Raw genomic sequence first — 18158 nt, 5'->3', positions numbered from 1 at the left:
AGAATTAGGCAGCAGTTCGTGGTGATACGGGACAGTTAACCCTTCTGGGTTTTTTTGACATTGACTTTCATTCCTCATTGTTTGGAGTCTCACCAGCCTCAAATTAATCCCCAAGATGACAAAACAATGTTAAGTACGTTTTTTTTGCAAAATTGCAAAGTCGCAGGGTCAACAGGACCTCAACAGGACTTTAGGGTGAAAGGACGGAGTTTCTTCCTCTTTATCTGCTGCTCTCTTGCCACAGAGAGTTCACGGAGTTGTAATGAGACCGGAGCTGAGAGGAGACCAGGTCTCCTCTCACGACATTCACACAAACAAACTGGCCTACAGAGACACCCGGCATCGGCCAAACGGCCTGTGTTCCATCGGCCCGCTCTCCTCTGTTGCCTTGCAGGCTGAGTTTTGCCAGAGCACTGCCCTGACTCAAACAGCAGCCTCAGAAGGACTCAATAAAGCCCTGTGCCTCTTGTGTCATCCCCACCAGCTGTACACAAGGCCGGGAGTGTAGTGCCGTGTTTGTGTGCCGAGTGAGGCCTGTTTCATCTCCAGTGCCCATGTCAGAGCAGTCCCGAATGGGTAAAAACATCCAGCTGTGTGCATGGAAACCAAGGAGACTTTCTGAGGATGAAACCGCAACAGGCTGCAGCTTGTTTTTATCAAACGCCTAACCCCACTGAAACAACCACCACACAGTGACCTCTCTCTGATGCAGTGTGTGGTGTGAACAGCAGATGGCGGTTCTGGTCCAGCTAGTTGCATCTTGGGGATAATACATCAGAAAAAAGGGGGCTCTCTCTCTGTGTGTGTGTGTGTGTGTGTGTGTGTGTGTGTGTGTGTGTGTGTGTGTGTCTGTGTGTCTGTGTGTGCGCGCGCGTGCACGATAACTGACAGGTAGATGAAGGAAAAGCTGCTTTTTGCATAGATGTCAGTTTAAGATAAGATTAATTATAGCTGAACTGAAAGTGACGAGCCATATTCAAAGCGGTACAGACGTGACAGTAAGAGTCCAACGACACCTACAAAGGAAGACGTGGTGGGACAATTATCTGCAGCACCTCTGCGATTAATCATGGTGCGGCCTGTCAATGTCAAGCCCATTCGACAAAATGCGTCAAGTGCCATTGATCATGCCCGCCTTGGGTTTCACTTGCACTCAGACTTTATCAGATGGAGCTAATTGGGAACATATTTAGTCTGTGGTCCAGAGAGATGTGTCTGTCAGGAGTCACATTCCTGCTTCGATTCCCTGATAGCCTGTAGCGCCTGCAGTCTGGATGGGGGACAGGCTGTCGGTGGTGGGGGCTTGGGGTAGGGCAGCACAGTCAGAGGTGGATAGGTGAGTAATAAGCGTGCATCCTTTAACTCTTGCCGAACATGTCCCGCTGACTGGATTAAATATGTGCTGAGGATTTATTGGGTAAAAGATCTCTGGGGCCCCTGGATAACTCGAGGACTGAGCTGCTTCCACCTCTTTTCTTCTACCTTATACTTTCTAACTCGCCTATTTTTTGCCTGTACCTTCACACTCCGATTTTTACTTCCACAGTTCAGCTTTTGTTTTGTTGTGTTGTTTTTAGCAATGTAGTGTTTCAAGCTTTCCTCCCTTTTATTTTCGTATCAGCCAGCCATGTGTATGGATGTGCAATGTGATGGATTCTGTGATTCTAAAGAGGTTTCCTGCCTCTACTGTACTTGGATACCAGCAGGCCTTTAAATAGGGAGTGGAAGGAGCATTCAGATCCTTTAAGTAGCCCAAGTAAAATTAACAATACCACAATGTAAAAATTATCCAAAAATAAGTTAAAGTCCAGCAATAATAATGCCCCATCAGTAAGGGTATAGTATAATTGGCAAATTCTATTTAAAGTGCCAAAAGTAAAAGTAATCAATGCAGGAAAATGGTAGGAAAGTACCTTTTTTTAGAGGAAATGAGTTAGAGGAGAATATTGACACCACTCTTACAGTAAATATGAAGTTACCCTGAGCGGGCAGATTTACAAACAGAATGGACAAGTTCTTTTTCTAGCTTTCCAGTCTTTGTGCTGAACTAAGCTAATCTGCTGTTGTCGGAAGCCTCATATTTACAGCACAGGTCTTACAGTGGTTTCAATCTTCTCATCTTTCACAAAATGTCAAACTATTTTACTATGCTACTAAATGGACTAATGTGTAATTTCAACACTGTTGAAACAGTTTATCTGAACACATGCACATAGTTACACACTGTGGCGTTTTCTAAACAGTGTTTCTGACTTCTGATGCATCTGACTTCTGAAATAAAATAAAGTTGTTGTTATCTTTTACATCAATTTCTGGGAATAATTGGCACATGTTACCATTACACATTTTTCTTTTTCCATTGATCTTTTCCAACCCTGAATACTCTGAATAATATCTCTTTTTAATTGACAAAGAGATCGTAAAGAGGCAGTTTGAAGTTTACCATGCAGGAAATTCCTAATATCTGCAAATATACATGGTGCGAGTGCTGTAAATCAAACTACCGTATGTTTTATACATATGTTTCTTTGGCCATAAGTCATTTTCCCCCTCGAAATGATCTTCATATGTTGAGCAGGGCGGCTGGCTTCTGATGAACCAAATGCACATTGCATCAGAGGCTCTGCCTCAAAACCTGCAGCAAACATGCTGGGGAGAAAGTTCTGCCCTTATGCGATGGGTGGGGTGTTCGGTGTATACCATTCCTCCTCTGACACTGACAGAGGCAAGAAGCAATTTAGTAGTAAAATAAATTCAGCGACTAAAGGATATGGATTAGAAATTACAGTCATGGGAATTATGGGCTTTATAACTCAAAACTTCTGACCTATTGTGCTTCCGTGGCTCAATAGTTGGGAAAATGAATCAGCTTGACACTTGAAAATATTCTTGAGGGTTCAGTGTGACCTTGACTGAGTGGCTATGGTGTTACAGGTCAACGGTGAACTTTGGTTTGCGCTGCAATGAGACAGAGCTGCACATTGAAGTTGAAAAATGATTTTCATAACTGAACATCTTACATAACATTTTGTGCATGCTTCAGCAATTTCATTATTTACATTTCTGTGACTGATGTTAGTGGTTTCTTTTCATTCAGCCCAACTATCTCCATTTTTCTCATTAAAGCACAACACCATCATGCATGTCATATGTCATCTCGACACATTATTCCAGTGACGGAGGTGACCTCTTGCCCCACACGTCACAGGGACCTCATAAGTTTAGACCTACTCTGTTTAGATGAGCATAAAAAAGGACCTCCTGGTATAAATCTAAACCTGACTCCCACCTCCTCCTCATCAAACATCAGTGAAAAGCCAGACCGTTACCAGGAAGCAGACCGTGGCAGTGCATTTCTCTTTCAAGCAATCAGCAATGGAAACTCCAATTAAGGTGGTGGAAAAAGGTGGCTACTGCTTTTAAAAAATCAGTGCAGATGTGCAGGTAAGTGACCATGCGGCAAACTCAGTGCAATTTCCGTCTCTAATTGGACTTCCCACGCAATGCCTGCTTCCAATCATTGCATGAAGCCAGTGCAGGCAGGCAGACTGGCAGCATGGTGGACCACAGTTGGACAGATTGTGAAGAACATCAGAGCAGAAACTTGACTGGGCAGGGTTTTTTAAATTACACATTTACAGGCTTTGTGCTGCTTTTGTCAGTGGTGGAAGAAATAAAAACAGTCCACAACAAGTAAAAGTCCTGCATTCCCATTTAACTAAAGCAGAAGTAGCAGTAAGGTGTTTTTATAGCTGTAGATTTGGTCAGTTGTATCTATTGTCTGCTGTCTATGGTTAAAAAAAAAAACCAAACCCTGGAGTACCCCGGAGTGATGCCACCCACCACAATACAGAATATTTGAGCCTCACCGATTTTCTACACCTGCTAGTCCAAATCTTCCCTTAATGCTTAAATCCTGGCAATGCCATCCTTGGTTAAGGCTTTCTCTCTTCCCTCGGATTTCCTCTCTTTCATACTTTCCTCACCTGGAACCAATCTGTAACACAATCAAAGTGTCCTGACATGAAAGCTCAGTTCTTCCCTTTGATAGTCCATTTCTCTCTACACTTGTTCTTCCCTCTTCTCTCTGGTAGCTCAAACGGCCATGTCTGGAAGAAATTCAGCTTAAAGCAGAGACTAAGTCACTAAGCATTATGCAAATCTCATTGAAACAATGCACTGATGCTTTGCCTTATGCTTTTGCAGACAACAGAATGGACCCTTTGTCTAAAAATAAGCTTTGCATAAATGAAAACTAAAAGCCTCACTTGTTGAGAAATTTAGAACGCTGTTGGGAAGGCCTTGAGAAATTTGAGGCAATAAAATATAACTAGGGGGGTGAATGACTTAATCTGGACAATCGAGTATCATTTAAAAGTATAATTCAGTGGCTTCATAAACCAATCTCGAAAGCAAGTGAGAGTCTGTTTCTAATAAAAAAGGAGGCGCGAAAAGTGGATAGAAGAGTTTGACGTTTCTCTTTTTAAAGCTTCTCTCTGTTTCCTCGTCATTGGATTGCACTCATCCATCCAAAGTGGTGATTGCACCTTCTGGAGGAGTTGATGCTTAGAGTTTTAATGCTGGTTGCTCACCCGTTGTCCCTCTCTGCTTCAGAGTGTGTCCAGCATCACAGGGTGATTAAACTCTAATAGCAGCCTTTTGAGAAGTCCAGGGGGATTTACTCCTGAGTCAACATGCCAGACCCCATTTCCTCCTCACTCACTGCAGCCTCTCAACACCCGGCCGGCTGCAGCCACAGTAGATCTCCACACGGAACTTGTACAGATTGTCAAAACCTTGGACGTGACCCTACATAAGGCCTTAGACATACAGAGACATCTGTGGCAACAGTTGACCTATTTATCCCAAACAGATTTAACATTTGAAAATAAATACAGATACATGGTCTGACCACATCCTGCTCACGGTGCAACAGAAAAGATAATTTTGCATATTCATACTTTCAGCGCTTGAATTTATGGGGGGTGGGGGGGGGTTATCAATTACTCATTAAATTGAACAACAAAAACTATTTTGACCAGTTTCAAGCAAAAAAACTACAATGATTGCTGCAGTTTTTAATGAGAGCAAACTGAATAGTTTGGGGTTTTGCACCATTAGTTGGACAAAGCAAGTAACTTAATTTATTTTTCACAATTTTCTTTTATATCTCATAATCCAAAAACAATTAACAGATTAACAGTAAAACAATGAAATGATTGTTAAGTAGAGCCCAAATGTATAACATTTTCATTCTAATGTCGGTCTTGTTAATATGCACTCAGTACGCATGTAGTTATGTATATACAATAGATAATGGCAAAGAATCTGCTGATTTCATTTTGTTGATGAAATACGCTGCACTGCTGACACAGATATTTCTGATCTACAAGTTATAACAGAAATATGATCTATTCAACTGCACAGATTTTTCCACCCTTTTTGCACTCGCTCAGTGTTGCCTCGTCTTCTTGTTCTGAGCTGATAGCAGATCGTCTGCTCTTTTAGCCCAAACACAGGATGAATAATCCCGTTGTGACACGCTCTCGTGCAAACCACGATTGTACCGACTCTTCACATCATTCTTTATTAACTCTTTCTATGGAATCCTGAAAAAAGCTCATTGGCAAGAAAATCTTTTTCCATTACAGAAAATAAATTCCAATTATTTCCTATGTGAAAGACATCTTGGGAAATGTTATATATGTTAAAGAAACATGTAAACGTCCAATCATGTCAAGATATACTATATAAGTTTTTGCATGATTTTTTTTGTATGAATGGGATATGGTTACAGAAAAAAATCTTTTGATCTCGCTTCATGATGGTGCTTTCCCAAGCTGTCGTCAAATAAAAGTGATTGCAGCCAGCGACTGAGACGCCTGTGACAGTGCTCGCGTTTCAGACATCTTGTTTTGAAACTTCCCACGAAGCACAACACAACACCCGTTATCCAGCGTCCAGTGGCTCGGTTGAGACAACGCATGCTGCTCCTCCATGTGACTTTAATTGAGTGATTAGATGTAATTCAATAAGCAATCGAAGGGCAATGCGCGTGAGTTTGAGGTGTAAAGCAAAAGAGCACTTGTGAGTGGAGCCTTTGTCTGTGACCCTCCATCATCGTTGCTACCTTTTAGGCTGCATCACGCGGCCTGATCTTCTTCTTGCCAGCTCTCCACTTTAATAGTCTAGGCCACCAATTTCAGGAACCACGCAATTTACAGGTTTAGTGCTCCGGCTTGCCATGTCTTGTGTTCGCCATGTGAGTCACTATCTTTAGACCGGGAACAACTACACAAAAACATCCCAATTATTATTGTCTGTGAGCAGAATTTCCACAAATCCCCTTTGCTATGACATACAAGTGCTATGTATCAAGTTTCAGGGATGTTTGCCATCATACAACTCTGAAAGGCCAATATTCAGTCAAAATCCATCACGCGGTGCACAACAACGATGAGAAAGCTTCAAATTAAAAAGAAAAAAAAAAACATCAGTGGCACAAGATTGTGAAATGATTCTGAATTATGACACAACTTCTCCCCGCTTGAAATATTACCCGTGTGTGTGTGTGGACCCATTACCCCCACATTCACACAGCTGTTTACTGTCAATCTGCCACAGCTCATGCAAATTTGGCAGGAAATGGCTGGCATTGTAATAAAGAGAATGAAAATGGCTCGCTCCATGGCTTTACTGTGATGCAGTGAAATAGTACCATAAATTACTTCAAGTCTGCTAATTGTCAGAGTAAATCAAAGTCCCCAGAGAAACTGAAGTCTGTAAAATATGGCTCATTACTAAACCAAAGGGACACCCGCCCTCAGTAGGATTACAAAGTCTGGATATAAAATATTTTAAAAGAATAATAATTCTAAATCCAGGATTGTAGAAATGTTAGAGAATTCTCGCCACCATTCGGGAAGCTGACTTGTGGAAGCAATCTTGGCAAATGTGTGAGTAGACAAGTGTATTATCCGACATGTGTCTTTAATGCTCGGTCAGCCCACTTGCCAACTGTCATATTGTTAAAGATAGACTACACCCTCTTGGTTTGTGCCAAGAAGATAGCCAGGTAGATTTACAATAACACCCTGCTTCACAATAGTGAGAGCAGAGGCCTGCGGGGCAGCCGGGGGCCCTATTGTAAAGTTATATGTTGTTAAGCTTTGCTATTATAATTGTTACAGATACTGGATGCAGTGATGACTACTGCAGCTGACTCAGATCATCTGAACCCACAAATCACAGTGAAGTCAGAATCACAGAGTGTTTGCGTCAGCAAAATGTGGCTATACACTTATGTTCAGATATCTAAGTCCTGCCCATGACTGACTATCTAAGACAATCACTTGTTGAATGAAGAACGAACTTCACAGTCTTCTTTCAAACAATAACTACAGTACGACAAAGTGTTCAACATTCCCCAATGACCATCAGTGCCTGGTATCAGATCTGTTTGGTGTTACATTTAAAGGTCTGTGTATCCAAAAACAGTTACTACAGGAACGGAATTTCAGCGATACATTAAACTGCATGCAAGAAATACACAACGTCACCATATCAAAATAAATCAATCAATAAAGATATTGTAATGCACTGGTGATGAACACAGGCAATAATCATGTGACTTCACAGTTTCCCTCAGCTATACAGAGCCATCAGCATCTTCTAACTCACTACTTTGCTGTTTGGGTTCAGTTTCACTGCTCTCATTGCAGTTTTCAGCACAAAAAAATAAATAATTTGATAATCCCACTGTACACTACCTGCAAAGCACCAAAGAACAGACAACGTGAGTGACTAGCAGGCGGAACATTCAGCAACCAATGAGCCAGATATCTCCTCCAGGAGTTGTCGGAGACCAAAAAACAGAGCTAAAAAGATTGTCACGTACATTTGCGAGGCGGAAAGAAACACAACTCCAAATGAATGGTGATGTTGCTTCATGTATGCTGAATGAGTAACAGACAAATATTTACTAATAAGTTCAGCGTATCATTTTATGCAGTGGTAAATAATGTAACAATCGTGATCACAAGTCACTGTGCTGCCAACATGTATGTATCTTCTGTGTTTGGGCAGGAAGTAAAGTCGGTCTTTCACTAACCCGAAGATGGGCAGTTCGATCCCAGCTTCCCCTATAGTCCGCATGCCGATGTGTCCTTGGGCAAAATTGCGTCCGACAGCTGTGTGTGAATGGGTGAATGTGACTTTGAGCAGTCAATAAATTAGAAAAGCGCTAAATAAATATAGTCCATTTACCATGTGCCCTTGGTTTCAACCCCAACACAATCCTGATTTTCTTAATGCAGGGTCGCGTTTCCCTTTGAGTGTTTTTTTATTAAATTTGAACCAATAAAAGACTAAAAGGTGACATGCTGTTAAAAGTGACATTCAACGCATGTGGCATTGGAGAGATGGTGACACGGGCAAAGCTCTGACCTAACATTGTCATGTGGTGGTTCCGGGGGGGTGTAGGACACTGAGTCTCTGCAGCCGTTTGAAAGAGGACAAGGCAGTTGTTCAACAAGTGTCCTCCAAAATTAAGTGCAGGGAGCATGACTCTGATTAAGCGCCATGTGAATGAGCTTCTTTCTTGTCTCAATAGGGACATTCCTGACAATTAGGAGGATGAGTGCAGCTCTGTTTGTCCCTTGGACACAACCTCATCTGTTGGGTCAGTGACTACCTGGGAGTCTGAGATGCACAGGAACCATGTGATTTAACTGTAGGCAGCTCAGCAGTGCCAACTTTAACAAGCGGCAGGTTGAAGAGTCACTCTCTGTTAGGTCGGATTACTAATCACGGTAGGGTTAAAATGACAGTACTTACGGTCAATGCTGTTTTTATTGTTCATATCAGTTGCGAATGACAAGCAGCAAAAAGTGACGCAGACAAGACCAAGAGAGTATTTCTGGTGTGACAGACATGTAGCCTCTAACATTACTGGAGATTGGAGGCTTTACGCTCAGCTGCAGAGCCAACCAAGAACATAAATTGGAATGCCACTTGGTTAGAATATTTTATGGTACAACCACAAAACCAAGCATTCAAAAAAAAAAGCCAAACTCTAGCACCATGTGAGCGACAAAGGAAATCAGAGAAGGCAAAAGTGGTGGAAAGTTCTTTTTTCTACAGATAGAAAAAGCAAAGAAAAAGAGAGTTTAAGCAAAAAAGGAACAAAACGAGGGAAGCAACTGAATCAAAGTCTCCGTCAAAGTCAAAGTCTGTCATGGCTCTAGACTCTTAGACTTGTTCTATTGTCTTGGTCAATAACAGTCTGCATTTTATTTCATACACCATTTCCTCTGTGAACTTTTGTTTTAGTGTCCCTTGGCTATTTTATGGCCATTTTTCTACTTCGCATCATGGAAAAATATGCATCATATTAGGTGTTATGGTTAAAGACGGAAAAAGAATTCTTCTTCTCTATTGTGACTTATTTTATGGTTGTACTTTTGTAATTTTGGACGAACAGTAAAGAAACACGGCTGAGCGAAACGGCCACAGGGAAAAATAAAGGCACGATTATGTGGGAAAACTTTCTTGTAGCAGAGATGGAAAGAAATGTATTGGACCTAGAGAGGGTCACGATAACGATCGGGTCAAGATGCACTCTATCCTTGCACACCTCAGTCAATGTATGCAGGCTGGTGGGGGATGAAAAAAGAGGCTGGGTTAGTCATCCAGTCGCCCACAGTGTCTTTCTGTTCAACCTCCTTTAAAGCGGGCTCTCTATTGGATTAACGTTGGCCTGAGGGAGTGAGCGGGTAGAGGTAACCTGAACAGAGGCGAAAGGGGGGTCAGCCAACTGTTTCAAGTGAAAGTGGAATTTGGGGCATCTGTGTTTGTTTGTAATTGGGTGTGTTTGGGTCTGACTCTGACATCCTGCAAGGCCCAAGGGGTAGGGCAGAGGTTAGTCATTGTAGCTACATGAATGGGTCACCTGGAAACCAAACCAAACACTTCTCCTGTCGAGCATCCTTACTTTACAAATGTAATCCCCATCAGGTCTGTATATAAAAGGGATTTTTGCTGACCTGTGAACCTGCGTCTCTTTCCTCTCCTCAATTGTCAAATGAGTTATCAGAGCCTGTTTGGTGTGATCATGTCAGTACACCATCGCTGGCCGAGATAAAAGTAGCAAACAGGTTTCTGTTGACAGCTTCTCTCCTCACCTCCATATCTGATTTTCTAGCCATAACTGGCCTCCGGTTTGCTGAGAAAAGCCTGGCGTTTCTCAGCTACTGGCAGGTAAAAATGTGGACATCATGCTGCCTGTGCAATGCGCTTAAACCACATGACTGCAAAGTGACCTCACATACATATATTGAAATCTCAAACTGTGTTTAGATCCAGAGCACTGACAAAAGACATCAAGATTTGCTGAACTATTAGTGCTACGCCAACTCTGACATGGAATAGTACAGCACTCCAGGAATGGCCTCCTATGGCCCACCTCTGAAACCCAGGGTGAAAGGTTACTGCTGTGACAGTGCCTGCTCATCTGAGGGTCTCTACTTACCCCAAAGCAAAACACCCGAGGGCAGAATAGCGGGCTTGTCTGACCACACCAACCTGGCTCCCCAGAATCCTGGCAGGGAGGCAGAGAACCCAGGATCAGGGCTCCCCCTGCACAAATACAGACGGGGTCGTGGGTCATCTGGGGAGCTCACACAAGGCTTTCATCCCAGAGAAGCTCATTTCAGGGGAATGTGGCTCTTTCCCCATCTAGATAGGAGTCCTCCTTTAGCCCTGTGTGGCTGTGCTGAACCCTGGATCGACAGACATGTTCCCTCGGACCCGTTTGTTTTGTTTTGGTCCTGCGTCTCTGTGCGTATCACTTTGCCTGGTCCAGACATTGCTGTGGGAAGATCAGGCTGGGTCAGCACACACATGGTGTTCTGTTACAACCCAAACACTGTCCAAAACTGTATCAAACGGGCGGATAGAGGAGACCTGGGTAAAACAATAACCTTGCAGTATTTTTGTCTTTCACCTTGCCTGGTCCAGAGATGACCACAGTGGCAAATATACGTAGATTCTCATGCCATGATAAAACACATCTATTTAGATTTATTGTGAACAATGATTACTATAATATACTACCCACAAACATACTGTGAGTGGGAGAGACTAAAGCTCAGGTTGGAGTGTTATTCCTAGTGTAATTATTTATTTAGCTCCAAGCCTACACATGCCAAAGACAAATGTAACTGGGCAATTACACTGTTTAGCTACAATGCAAGCTGTGTTCAATCTAATTAAATGAACTCTTTCTCCTGCAGAAATACTGTACCAACACGCTCACCGAATAGACACTGACATGAGGTTCAGTCATAATAATTTAGACCTCAGTACCCAGATTCCCACAGAAAGGCCTGCCATCGCCAGCAGCCTATTTTTATAATGATCTCCAATTTCAAGAGTTTGAGGTGTAATCAATCCTCAAGGCAGTTTGGCCTTGCTGAAAAAAGATAAAGAAAAACACTGTATGCATGTTCAAGAGTACTTACTGTACATTAGAACTAGGATAAACAACAAACCCTTAGTACATGGAAATGCAACAACTGCTATTTTCAGACTGAAGGCATTTGACTTGCATTAGACTGGTCCTGAACTTGAGATATTTGTATGAAATTTCTCTGGAGGTTCATCGTAGCGGCTGGAAACCACTAAGATATTTGTGTCTAGAGATACTATGATGAAGCATTTGACTAACAGAAAGATGAGGAGGACATTAGAATGCAATAATTTCAGTAGAAGAGTCGTAAAATTGTGGTGTACTGTGCCGTGGTGGTTGCTTTTCATGATGATTTGGGAACAAAGCACATCTGGCTTTTTCCAGCAATATTAAAGCTAACGTCAAAATTACAGGATATTAGGGTAATCTTTTCAGAATGCTTGGCACATGGCACAATTTCTGTCTGCAATCAATTTGCACAGCATTAACAGAGACTCATTATCTTCATTATCTCCCGTGTTCGTTTGCAGCGACTGAACTTCTACAAGCTCGCGCCGAAGATTCCCAACAGCTGTCAAAGAGTGCTCAACGTAATGACATCTAACACCAACACAAAGATGTTTCTTCTTTTGTTATACACTACCACTGTGTGTGTGTGTGTGTGTGTGTGTACGTGTGTGTGTGTGTGTATCATGTTGTGGAGTCCTAAATCTGTTGGCGCAGTCAAACTATGGGGACTTGTTTTCCCTATGTGGACAAAAAGAATGTCCTCATAAGAAAAATTATTCATCTTTTAAACTGAAGTTGTGTTTCAACGTTAGGGTAAGGTTAGGGTTAGACAAGTAGTCATGGTTACGGTTAGAGTGTGTGCGCGTGTGTGTGTGAGAGAGAGAGAGAGACAGACAGACAGAGAGAGAGAGATCTCTGGTGATATTTGCAGCACATGCCCACAACTGTTCGACCTCGTCCTCTGAAGTCTTCCATATGTCCCATGTTTGAACGATTGTGAGTGCTGCTTCAGTTTGTACATTATTAGAGCGAGGCACCTCCATGAATATGTTAAAGCCGTGGAGTCAAAATAAATTCCACATTCAAGCTTGAAAATCGGAGCTGTTTGATCTATTGCCGACACAATTGCTTCGTAAGATGCACTCATTACATATGAGGTGATATTTTGATGGTGTAGATTTTGATGCCATCATTGTTTTTTTTCCCTCTTACTCTCTCTTGCATGTAGATGGAGGTTTCAATGCAGGACGACAGTGAACCTGGCTTGGTCTACCTCAGTAAAATCCTGAACACTGTATTAAAGATGTAAGGCTGCAAGTGATTAATTTTGTCTTTGAATGTTCAATGTTTTTGCCAAGAACATTTTTTAGAAAACAACTAAAAATGCCCATTAGATCTCCCACAGCTCATTGAGACGAATTCAGATGGTTTGTTTTTTTTGTAAACCTGGAAATATTCAGTTTTCTGTCATATATGACAAAGAACAGCAGAAAATCCCAGAGTTGAAGCAACATCAATCAATGGACTAATCGTTTTAGCGCTAAATAAGCAATGACACCAAACATTAAGCTGGCGAAATGGCCCAAAACAAAGTTCAGACTTATGTCAAGACAAGACAAGTGGATGAACTGCCACCACAACAACAGAAACCCTTTCCGAAATGCATTAAAAAAAGAAATTCACATCTTCATTATCCAAACCCACTTTGTCTTCAAATTTCTTGTTTTAACTGACCAATGGCCCAAATCATCATCACATCACATGAGGAAAGGAAAAGAAGGAAGCACTCCCAACATAGAAGCTGAAAATACAGGATGTTTAGCACATTTGCTTTAGAACTGACTACAAACTATTCATTCATTAAAAAAAATAATTGCCAATTAGTTTCTTTCAATGAATCAGCTAATAGTTTCAGCTGTTTTGTGGAAACATACTTTACAAAAGACATTAAAAAAAATGATTTGCTTCGGCGAAGAAACTGAGATCAAGAGCGTGACTCCTCTCTACACCCTCGCTCACGTATCTATACTCTGTGTCGGCTGTTGCGGCGATGATGGATGGAGGTGTATCCTGTGTGTCTCTTATTCGAGGGCTAACCATCCATAACTAAACCAGATATAGAACTGAAAGATGAAGGGAGCACAGCATCCCTTCTGTCTTCCCCTGCTTGGTCCTGTTTATTGAATTATACATCAGTACAACCGCTGCCTCTTTTTTTCTCCCCCCTCATCTCTGCTTAATTTGATCAGAGAATCTGCTGATGCAGTGTGTGCCTGGTTCATGTGAAACCAATTTAAAGCTACACATAAAAATCTGGTGTCTCTTTTACTCGCGCTCTATCACACACACACACACACACACACACACACACACACACACACACACACACACACACACACACACACACACACACACACACACACACACACACACACACACACACACACACACACACACACACACACACACACACACACACACACACACACACACACACACACACACACACACGAGAGAGAGAGAGGGGGGGGGGTCGACAGGTGAGACAGTGTTTTCTGGACACCGGAGCAGTACACGTCGAAAGACATGGCATTGATTTGTGAGTAGGGCAATGTTTACAAAATGTACGTAGTTTAAAGGATTGTTTATTCATGCGACATGCAGATAAATATAGTGGCAGCATCAACGAGGCAACGTCGCCTTGTCGCTGCGGCGACAATTTTGTGGGTGAAACAGGCAATTCACAAGCTGTGATCGCTGTGAGGTGTATCGGTGGGGGAGCCCACCCTCGTCTCACTGACACGATAACTTGACTGATATACTGATTCTGTCGAGATTTAAGTTGTTGCAACAACAAAATCATCACAAACTTAACTTAACTGTACCTTAACTGATTAAGGTACAAGCATTTAAAATGACCCTGCTGTAATAACTTGTGCCTGATATGGTTTTTCAATAAAATAAAGTTCAAGTTTTTTGTTTTTTTTAATTGCATCTACTTCTTCTTGATCATTGAAAATTCAAGTATCTAAATATACAAATATTTTTGATTTCCAAAGTTTGATCTCTGACCCTACATCACTGTGCTTTCACGTTTTCTCACGAGAAATAGGTTTCTAAACCATTTGTAGTCATGCTCATATACCTGCATGTTTAAAACTCACACTCAAGGTGAGCACAGAGGAACTCTGCTGCCTCAGCAGAGGAGAAGAGCCCTCTGTAGTTTTAAAAATCTGCACATACAGTACTGTGAAGAGGTTCTTGGCACTTTGGATGTTTAGATTCGAATCCAACACAAAGGGAGGCATCTGGTCCCATATTCACACTGCAGCAGGGCAACGAACCCACAAGCACGTACATACAGCCAGAGTTATAAAGAACTATCTTCAAGGTCAAGAACAACCAGGAGCCCTGCAGTAGATTACGCTGCCCCCACAGAGCCCTGATCTCAACATCGTGGCGTCAGAGTGGGATTATATAAAAATGACAGACGACGCTGACAGACTGAATCCACGGAGGAACTGTGACAAGTTCTCAAACGAGCTTCGGGCAACTTACCTGCACCTGGAAACATTAAAACAACTTTCCCTCAGACGTTCTGGGGCTATTTTGGCATTTTTTAATGCTTTTGATTTTCCTTTATATAGCACCATAAATAATGTTTTGCCCTTCGTTTTTGATTTTTCAGCACAACATCCCCTATATGACCAGGCAATTTTTTTTTAATTTGATTTGATTTCCCTGGTATGTGATTGTAGACTCCTGGGGGTTAAAGGTAATTGGCGGTGACACCAAACGCTAATTAATGAATCTTGATTCAGATTTTTTCTGTTTAACTGAAGTCAAATGATAAATAAACACTCTTTATGACATTATCTTTGAAAGTGTCATCATGTAAAGTTTAGTGTCTAAAACAGTTCCACTCTGCACAAACATCCAAGGGAAGTGACACTAAACACAACATACTTCTAGCGTTGGGGGACTTTAATATAACCTGCAGCCACAGAAGTCAAAGGCCTGCGTAGCAACAGGAATGACTGCAGCCGCGTATAGAACAGACATTGCACATCGCCCCTGAAATAGGCCAGGACAAACGACAGCGAGACACTGGGAGATTTGATCTGCCGCCGTGATGCGCCGGGCCCGGCTGTGGAGGCTCTGCTGGCTTTACGAATTCCCAACATTGCTCTAATTACTTAAAATTCCCATCTATGAGCGAGCAAAGGGATTTACAGGAAACAGGTTCAAGTCCAACTCCAGTCTCAAGTGTGTAGCTGCTCAGAGGCATGAGAGCATCTGCACGAGCAAATTAAAATAGAGCACAGACGACTACAGACTTTGACTGTCACCCGTCCATCAACTTTCCGTACGTGAATAGCTCTGAGATGCAGGTCAGTGGGTTCCCATAAAGCATAACAGCAAAACACATAGGCTACGTTATTTCCCATCTACCATGCCTGGCCTTTCCCACAGCCACACTGAACATGGCATTGCTAAGACATAATATCTAACCTAAAGCACTTTCTCCAGCCCATTACTTACACAGCCACGCCTCTCGCACAAGAAACTGATAGCTAGAGGAGTTTTCAGGGACACAAGGCCACAGCCAACATCAACCCCAGAGGCTCCGAGCTGCTGCATCGGTCCCCTCGGCAGTGAATACCTGGACACGGCTCCCGCTGGAAGTCAAACAGACAAGTCACTATTTGGTGGAAACCTTTTAGAGAGAATGCCGCGCTTGAGTGATGTATATCTGTGACAGCTGAGAGCTGAGCCTGTGGCAGTGGAATGGTTTATATTAAGGGAGGGTTTCATATACGCTGCACAGAGAGCGGTCCGCCACTCCTGTTTGTTTAGCTGCGTGACAAACGTGGACCGCGTGACAAACGGGTACTTCTCATTTTGTGTCTTTGCTGTGATGCTTTTATCTCGTAACTCTGCATCAGAGTTTCTTCTTCCGGAATAATGATGTTGCACTGTGCAAAGGAAGCAGACGTGGTAACACAAGGAGACGTAATCAAACGTACAACTTCCATTTCACAGTCTCCTCTTTATTTATAATTATTAATTTAAAATGAACTCAAAGGAAAATAAAAATATGTTCACATTGGCAAATATAGGTACAGGCATTTTTCTTAAAAAAAATGTATATGAAAATACTTCTCTTTACGAATACTTAAACGAATTGAAAATTAATCTCTTCATATCTAAACTAGAACATTATGATAGCTGTTTTCATTTTGATACCCCCCCCCAAAAAAATCTAAGAAAACTACAACACCAAGAGATTCATTGCAAGACTATGCCAAAAGTGATGTGCTGTTTTAGCAAACAAATATGAATGTACAAATAAAGACCTTTGAAAAAAGTGTCAAATGTGCAAATTGAGTAAAGATTTTGGACGAAACCAGCTGTGAAATAAGAAGCTGACGTGATTCGCTTGTCGAGCCAATGTGCTTGTGTCAACCACATAAAGTTGATAATAATAATCCATAAACTAAAAACTGCTTCAACACGCTTGATGACGATTTGAGAGAAGAAGAAGAAAGAGAACTTCTCAGGACGCTTCATCATAAAAGCGACTGAAATGGAGTGAATCACTGAAAGTCAAAACACCTAATGATATGTTTGATTTATGCTCACATTAAAAGCCGCAACATATATAAACAAATAACATGACTAAACTCATGTTGGGTTCGGTGTGCTTGGCAGCCGAAGTTGAACTCGTTTGTCTGGGGAATATGGCTCTTTTACGAATAAACCCTTCGTCTCGTTAACGAATACCTGCACAGCCCGAGAGAACAGGCGCGGGGGAGCGCGTGCGCGTGCACGTGCACGGGGCCTAAACCAGAATATTTTAATTCTTTTAATTCTTTTTTAACTTTTCCTTTTTCTCATAATTAAACTTTCAAATAATAATTTGACCTCCTCACAACGAGTAACTTAATAGATGCTAGACGATTATTGCTTTTGGGGAGGGCCCTTGGATTAGGAGCCAAAAACCAGCCACCGCTTGTGATTTGAATCGTTTGTGGTTGTATACTTTTATCTGTCTTTTTTTTTTTTTCTTAATGTAGCCTAACCAATCGGAGCTGGACTGCAGATGTGGCCCACATCATGTTTTGTAACAGCGACAAGACATGACTTAAGCCCCTTGTCTCAAGACTCGTAATTAATTCGTTAATTGTGCTGGAGAAAAAAAAGAAGGAAAGAGAGAAAGAAATGAAGAAAGAAATGAAGAACGAGAGAAAGAAAGAAAGAAAAGAATGAAGAACGAGAGAAAGAAAGAAAGAGAGAAAGAAAGGCCTGTCATTGCCTCTCACGAAGAATTATTTCGTTTCGTCTCTTTTAAAATACAATTCAGACAGGGCACTAACAACAACAACGACAAAAACAAGAATAAAAGCGGCAATAATAAAAACGACGATAATAAAAACGACAATAATAAAAATGATAATAATAATCATACTCATAATAATACTATGACCAATAAACAAATCCCCTTGTATACTAATCAAAGACTTTGCGTCAGATTTAAGACGTTTCACACACGTTATTCAAACGTATCCAATTTGACCACTGGCCGACTCGGGGCTTGTCTGTCTGGCGTGGCGTCGTTTTACCAAGTTGGCAAAGCGCACGGGGCAAAGTATTTGGACGAACTTCAGGTTTAATGGCTTAT

At 41.8% G+C, this 18158-nt stretch overlaps 1 protein-coding gene across 2 annotated transcripts in view; it reads right to left on the bottom strand.

Annotated features, from left to right (window-relative positions):
- Window positions 1-18158, bottom strand: part of caprin1b (cell cycle associated protein 1b) — a 64113-nt gene that overhangs the window by 20299 nt on the left and 25656 nt on the right. The gene's annotated exons all lie outside the window — the stretch shown is intronic.

This window comes from Scophthalmus maximus, chromosome 7 (assembly GCF_022379125.1).
Source record: "Scophthalmus maximus strain ysfricsl-2021 chromosome 7, ASM2237912v1, whole genome shotgun sequence".
Taxonomy (NCBI): domain Eukaryota; kingdom Metazoa; phylum Chordata; class Actinopteri; order Pleuronectiformes; family Scophthalmidae; genus Scophthalmus; species Scophthalmus maximus.
This window is presented reverse-complemented; position numbering and strand designations above follow the sequence as displayed.